Consider the following 8,242-nt stretch of genomic DNA (forward strand, 5'->3'; position numbering starts at 1 on the left):
TTTTTTTCTAAAACATAAAGGGCATCCAACAAATAAACAGCACTGCTATCTTGACTGAAATTTTATAGGAATAAAATGGATATTCATGGAGGTTTTCTTAATTTTTTAAGTTATTTATTGTTATTATTGTCAAGGTAATATCCACAGGGGTTACAGTTATATAAGTCAAATAGATTTTTTTTTTTTTTGCCTGTCCTGGGGCTTGAACTCAGAGCTTAGGTGCTATCCTTGGGCCTTTTTTGTGTGCTGAAGGCTAGAATTCTATCACTTGAGCTACAACACCACAGCTTTTTCTGAGTAGTTTATTGGTGATAAGAGTTCATTCTGCCTGGGCTGGCTTCAAACCATAATGCTCAAATCCCAACCTCCTGGGTAACGAGGATTTCAGATGTGAACCAATGGTGCCCAGCAAATATATGTATTTCCTTTGAACAGGTTACCCTTACCTTGTTCTCTCCCAGTTTTTCCTTCCCATCCCCACTCAAAAGTTGTGTAGTTCCTTCTCAACACAGTGTCTAGTGAGTACCTCTGATGCATTTGTTCACCCATTGTCTCACAATTTCTGTGCCCCCTTCCCCTCCCAAAGACAGATAAATGAACAAACAAGACAAAAGGAAAACAAATACAGCAACAAAGGAAAAAAAAAAAAACCTCTTCCTTCCCTTTCCTGAAATTCATTTTGATCAATATTATCTAATAGCAATTATCACATAGCAATTGTGATCCACTCCTAAGAATATCTTCCTTTGGTCTCACTCTGTGTGAGTGCCTGATCTTCAGCCACATTAAATGTGTAATATAATTAAACCTCTCTTTCCTCCTCTAATATTTCTCCTGGCTTCATTTCTAAATCATCGGGTTTTCAACATTTTCCTCGTCAGTTCTTTAAGTAATACGATAAGCTTGTTTTCAGCGAGTTTTAATTAAAACATTATCTATAAGTACTTTCAAGCCAGATTGTCATCACCAAATCAAAGGAAAGAAGAGGCAATTTTGAGAGAACTCAATGCCAAATCAAATTACTTAGATGAAAGCTTTAATTTTACTATTTTCTTCAACTAACCTTAAAATAACATGGGTGATTAGTTTATATGGGGATTCACAGGGTACAAAATGCAACGTAAGTCCAAATAGCAGGTGGTGAGGGAGTGGAGAGATGAGCCATGGGGGAGCACTGTGGACTCTCCTCACCACAGCGTGGGGGCTCAGCACCCACAGTGGGCTGTGCGCTGCCCTAGCCCCCTCCAGAGACAAGGTTTGACAGTCCTCTGCCAGTTTTCTAGAGAAGACATGATAAACATGGACACAATCAGAGAATAACTTCAAAAAGTGATACAAAAACATCACATGGCCCAAAGGGAGAGAGAAAGGAGCAATTCCATGACGTACGTATCCTAGGACATCAATCAGTGGATTCCTGCAATGTTCCCAGATCATGCAACATTAAGGTTCTAGAGGAAGAGGGCGGGGCGGGGCTGCTCCCCGCATGGCTAGCATTTCCAGTGAGGCAGAGCAGTAGCGCTGGTACAGTTCAGTTGGGTAGACCCAGAGCACTGGCCCATTTCAGCTATGCCCAATGACTGGGGTAAGTTACTGCCACCCAAACAAAGTGCCCCTCCTGAACCTGTTACCATCTTCTACAACACTCTGGTCTGAGATGTAGAAATTCCTGACCCAACTCTGCTTGCATTTCCTTTGAAGATCTCTTTCTCTTCCAATACTGGGGCTTGAACTCAGGGCCTGGACACTGTCCCTAAACTTCTTTTGCTCAAGACTAGCACTCTACCAGTGCCATTTCTAACTTTTTCTGTTTATATGATATTGAGGAATCAAACCCAGGGATTCATGAATGCTAGGCAAACACTCTACCACTAAGCCACATTCCCAGCCCTGAAGATCTCTTTCTTTTTCCTCCCAAGCACAAAGCAAGAAAAGCAAAAGGTTGGATCCAAATAGTCCTCTGTAAAAAACAAAGCTGGGAGAAAAGAGAGAGGAAAGGGGCTGGCCCAGAAGCAGGGCGTAGGCCTCGGGCACTGGGAGCCTCTGCTTGCTTGCAGCTGGAGCCCTGAGAGTCACCTGGATCTTGAGTTTATATGAACTCATTCTGTAAATCTGAATAGGGAGCTGGAGGCAGGAAGTCCCCAGACAGAACTGGAGTAATAACCTCCTTGACCTCCTATAATTCACCATCCACAAGGCCAACTGCACAAGAAAACAGCAGTATTTGGGTCTTACTTAGCTTGAGAGGGCTCAGGAAATCTCCATCCACATGGGTAGAATTAGAATGCATGCAAACAATGGAAACTTAGTGACTTTCGGGAACAGAACATTCTAAAAACTAGTGTCAGCTGTAAGCAGGAGAAGCTCAAGATTTCCAGGAACTAAAAAAATACATAAAAATAAACCTCCAGCAGGAAGCAATGGAGGATGTCATACATCAAAGCAGCTTCAGCATAGGAAGTGGAAAATGTGTGCTAGGACCAAATCATGCAGCCACTGTAGAATCTAAGACTTCATCAAGCTATAGGGGTGTGTGTGTGTGTGTGTGTGTGTGTGTGTGTGTGTGTGTGTGTGTGTGTGTGTGTGTGTGTGTGTGTGTGTGTCCATCCTGGGCTTGAATTGAAGGCCTGGGCACTGTCGCCTGAGCTTTTGTGCTCAAGGCTAGAGCTCTACACTTTAGCCACAGTTCCACTTTTGGCTCTTTTGGTGGCTAATTGGAAATAAGAGTCTTAAGGACTTTCCTACTGGGCTGGCTTGGAACCCAGGATTCTCAAATCTCAGCATCTTTCTTAACTAGGATTACAGTCCTAAATCTGCTTATTTTTAGAAGCTCACTGATTATAGCATAAAAGTAAGGGAATGAAGGCTGATGCAGGAATGAGGATGTAAATGCTGCAGGGGAAGAAGACAGGATGGCTTAGAGAGAGAGAGGAAAGGAATTTCTCAGCACCGCATCTGGGATGTCATACTTCCTAAATAAGTATTGGACTCTCACACTTGAGAGCTGGGTGATATAGCTCCATTCTGCAGCTGAAGTCCAGAGCAATACCCAGGGTCTGCTGGACCTGAGCTTGGCCTCTTGAGACACAAGTCACCACCCTAAACTTGCAAGTGCTAGTTTTTGCTCTCTTCAAGCTAGCCCATGTGAATGACAGTTCTGTCACAGCCTGCTTTGCAGAGAACTCTAGCATAACAAATCTGTGTCCAAACACAGAGCTAGTGAGGGCTAGACTCGAATTGGAAGCCAGAGCTCCAAATTTCAAGCTCCCGACTTTTAATCATTCTGCAATGCTGCCACCTAGTGTCCAGCCTGGCATCCTGCAAAACTGAGCACAAGCAAAGCTGAAACCAGACTGAGACATGGCCACAAGAGGAAATTGAGAGGGGAGACATTTCCCTGAAGAAAAAAAAAATGTGTCCTATTTGCACTTGAGGAAGTGTGTGTGTGCGGGGAGGGTGGGAGGATCTGCCAAAGAAGGGAAGGAATCTGAGAGAAGAAATCTCATGCAAGACGAATTCAGTCTGCTGTCCCTAGGGGTGGATGGAAAGCTATATCCCTGTGTAGCTTTTCTTCCAGGCTGAAATCCTTCTGTCAGTTGTGCTGGGCTTTGCTTGGGCTAATGCTGTGACCAAGACTTTCCCCAAGTCTCTCCTGGAGTGAGCTGACCCGTGGTATCTGGCTAACCCCTGAAACAGAAAAAAAAATAATCTAAACTTTCAGTGTCTGGACACAGTTGTCATTTTGTACTCACAGATCCGAGGTAAGTCACTTCAAGAAATCATTCATCCACGAGACTCATTCTATCTCAGTATGACCCTCAAAATACTGCCTCCACGTTCACTGCCAAAGAAGAAAAGGAAAGTTCAAGGGTGAGCAGCTTTGTAGCTGGGTTTAACAGCGCCTAACTGTTGTTTCCACGTAGATCCAGGAAAATGACAGAGAGGGTCACCAAAATGACTGCATTCAATTTAAAGGCCAGGTCTCTGAATAATTCTACTGCATCTGACTGACCTCTCCTGTCCCCTGACCTCCTTCCCTGCCCCCCACCACACACACACACACACACACACACACACACACACACACACACACACACACACACATGCGCACCTTGCACACCACCAGGGTCTCTTGGTGCTGATACCTACCAACTAGAAAGGCTAGTGGCTGCTCTTCTCCCACTCAACATACAGTGACAAAGACAGGTGACAGGCATCAATTAATGTCATTTGGAAAAAAGTGGGACACACCTACCATCACAGACTCCCAGGGCATCTACTTTCCTCCAGGCAAGCAAGGTCAAGTTCTCTGCCCGGGTTTAGGTTGCTACTGCCTGGGAGTAAGTGTATGTTCTGTTTTTTCTGATACCCAGGATTTTCATTCTTGTAGAGTCTATTGACTGAATTTAGATAGCTTTCTGTTTGCTAAAGATTGAATGTTTGTGTCTTCAGAACTCTTGTCTTGAAATGCTAATCATCTCCAATGTTATGGTTTGAGCAGATGGGTCTTTAGAAGGTGGTTACATCATAAGGGTGGTTCCCACAGAAATAGGATTAGAGCCTTTAGAAGAGGAACTGGAAGACCTCTCTTACCTCCTCTGCAGTCTCTGGGCACAGAGGGGAAGACAGCTATCTATAAAACAGTAACTGAGCTCTCTCACCAGACATCAAAATTCTTTTATCTTGGCCTTCCTAGCCTACAGAACTGGAGAAATAAAGTTCTGTTGTTTTAGCTGACCAGTTTGTGGCAATCAGTTAAAACACTCCAAAATGAATACAGCTGATTATCTAACGACACTTTGGGCATGAAGCTTATCATTTTTTTGGTACTATAATTCCTCTGAATTCTCAGAGCTTCTGATCAGTTTGTTTCCAAACAGGGTTTTTTTTTTTCTTTTTCATCTATAGCCACATGGAAATCTTTTCCCTCATTTCTTGCTCCTCTTCTTCCTCCTCCTCTTTGTCCTTCTTTTCCTTTTCCTACTTGCTCTTTCTTTTTAGCTTTTTTAAAAAATCTTTTGCCTATATTATCTTCTTAATGTAGGAAAAAGATGCTTAATCTGATGGATCATTGCCATGATGCTGAGTTATAAGGCTTCGTAGCTCAAAAGCTTTTATTCAAAAAGAAATACTTTTGTTTTAATATTTGATGGCCTACTTTTATGTTCCCAATGCATTGGAATTCCAAATACTTCAAGCTCCTAAGACTTCCTGCTAATAGATCATCCTGATTTCTGCTGAATTCTCTTCTTTGAACAGTATGCCAGCATAGCCTGTACTGGCAAACATCACATTCACACTTGGATTTCTTCTCCAAGTAGTTTTGCTAAAATTGCTGATTCACGAAGCTCATAACTTATCTCTAAATATACTGTAGATAATACTGTCCTATTTCCTCTGCAGAGCACAAGCCACCAGCTGCTTTGCCCCTACCATCTTTGTCTGAGTCAATGTCAGACTTCAGTTTGTGATGCTACTCCCTTTTAAAAGGCCAACTTCTCCATTAGTCCTGCAAGGCTGTTTTTGAACCATATTCTGAACTAATACATGTTTCTTTCTTCTCCGTGTGATAATCCATCACAGTAGGCCATTTTGCTGTCAAGTCATGACTCAGTGACCTCGACTAGATTTTTTTCTCTTGTTTTGTAGCATCTCTGTATTCAACATGTAGCCTCCAAGGAATTGCTGCTTGATGAGGCTAGAGATAGACCCCGATGTGTTGGCATCATGTCCCTCCCATGGACAAGCCCTAAGCCTTGTGCTGGTTTGCTCCACCTCCTGGTCTATGTGGATAAAGCAGGTACCTGGTGCATCTTTGTTTAAAGAGTAAATTCTAGATATTATTCTTCAATGATTACTGTACCTTACACACAACTTTAAAAGTATAACATGCTGTAATCTATGCGGTGGGCAGAGTTTGACCTGTGTGTTTGTGTGTGTGCACATGTGTGCTTAATACATGGTTTAGTACTTGTAAGGCAATTGGAGCTTATTGAATGGAGGAATCTGATACTCATACACCAACAACAATTATAACATGTTAGCTATTCGCACAGCAACCTTTTCAGAGTGTCTTGTAACTGCTAAGTTCCAACCAAACTAGGAGTTAAGAATGTGGCAGTGAATATATCTTTTCAATCCCAGCTCTTGTGTTGTTTTAATTCTACTAGGGGATACACATGATCAAACAAGCACTCTCTAAATAAGCATTGACTAATCAGCTGACTGATTTGGTTAAAGAGTACAGGACAATGTAACAAAACACAAAGACAGATCCACTTGGGGGTTAGTAGAGGCTGTGGCACAGGAAAGTGGGACTTGAAGGATAAAATTAGTCAGGTGAAGATGGATCAATCATGGCAGTCTCTTGATTTTACAGTTGGGGACAAGGAAATGTATCCCTTAGATGAGGAATACTGTGTCTGCATGAAAGAGCCCTGGGTGAATCCAATGGATGGATCCAAGATCTGGATTCATTTTAGGATCCATGGACTCCGCGTTTCTCATGAGACCTCTCCAAGGACACATCAGGTCAGCGGCGGCCACTGGAAGAGAACACCCCAGGGAGGCCTCACGGTGACCTCATCATCCTACCCTTTTCTCAGGATATGCCTCACTCCCTGCTCTGGCTTGAATCTTGAATGGTCCACAAAGACGCATGCATTAAAGGCTGGGTCTTCAGTGTGGGGCTGTTGGAGATGGTTCCATTTTTAACAGACAGTGCCTAGAAGGAGGTCCTAGATCAGGTGAGGTCTACCTCTGAAGGGAATAGTGTGGCCCCAAGCCCTTTCTCTCTCTTTCACCTCCTGACAACTAGGTATTTCACTTTGTAGGGTTTTTTTTTTTTTCCTTTTGCTCTATCACCTTGTACCACCCTATTGTACTGCCTTGTCACAAGCCTGAAAGGATGGGGCAAACTGACAGCAGACAGAAACCTCCTCAACTCTGAGCCAAAATAGGATCTTTTTCTTTATCATTCTCTTTAATCATTTCAGGCGGTTTGGTACAGTAACAGAAAGCTGACTGACACATCACACCCAGCCCAGATTCATCATCCTTGGAGAAAACTTCCTCGTACCTGTCTATCATGCTCTCCTTGTTATAATTCTAGAAGGATGCATTTTAACCGAGAGTCTTATCATTGGTAGCCCCCCCAAAATGGTCACATAGTGAATCATTAGCATAGCAGCTAGAGAGACTTCCCAATTTAATCACCCACTCTGATTCATATTGCAGACTGGCACTATGAGAAACAGCCCCAAAGAACAATTGGCCGACCTGAGGAGCTAAGATTTGGTAACAATAACAAGAAAATGCATGCCCCAAACAGAAGGAAGAAAGGTGCCATGATTCATTCTCAGTTTTTGCTTTTGCCTAGCTTTGCAATGCTTTAGGCAGCAAGAACTGATCTTAAATTCTGTCCTGCTTCTTTTAAGCATATATTTTTCCCTTAAGAAATGAATGTTCATTGTAGGCTCAAAATGAATATATTAGTAGCAGAGCATTTATTTTAACTCATTTGATAATGACTTTATTAATGCTTGGGAACAATGTCTCTGTAAAACCCTTAGAAAATTATTTGAAATTACCTAAAAAGAAAGCCAGCTGAAGGTCATCACACAGAGATGGCTTGAGCACCAGTCATTTAGAAACAATGTGTATTTTTAATTTTTCAGATGCGTGTTGATGAAGAGAATTGGAACTGTTTTAATTACTAATCTCTCAAAGGAAGGAATACACCATGTTAATTAAATTCACCGATGATAGAAAATGTAGAGGTGGATTAATGACTTCTAATGGCAGGACAATTTTTCTTTAAAAGAGGGTTTTACAAATAAGAACTGGAATTGACCAAAATGTACATATACAGCAAGACAGAGAGAGAGAGAGAGAGAGAGAGAGAGAGAGAGAAATCCCCCCTACTACATTGATTCTGGCATATTATACTTCTAATGTTGTATTTATTTAAATACTGTAGTCAATAGCTCACACATGTAATTAATCTTTGCTACTCAGGAGACTGAGATCTGAGGATTGTGGTTCAAAGCCATCTAGGTAAACAAATCCATGAGACTCTTATCTCCAATTAACCATCAAAAAGCTAGAAGTGGAGGTATCGTTCACACCAATGTTGGTTCACACCAACATTAAGGAAAAACAAACAAGCCAAGCAGGAGTTCAAGCCTCTGAATTTAAGCCATAGCTTAAAGAGCACAAGGTGGGGCGGTGGGGGGCTGGGGGG

The sequence above is a fragment of the Dipodomys spectabilis genome, unplaced genomic scaffold (genome assembly GCF_019054845.1).
Source record: "Dipodomys spectabilis isolate Male_0828 unplaced genomic scaffold, ASM1905484v1 ptg000092l, whole genome shotgun sequence".
NCBI lineage: Eukaryota > Metazoa > Chordata > Mammalia > Rodentia > Heteromyidae > Dipodomys > Dipodomys spectabilis.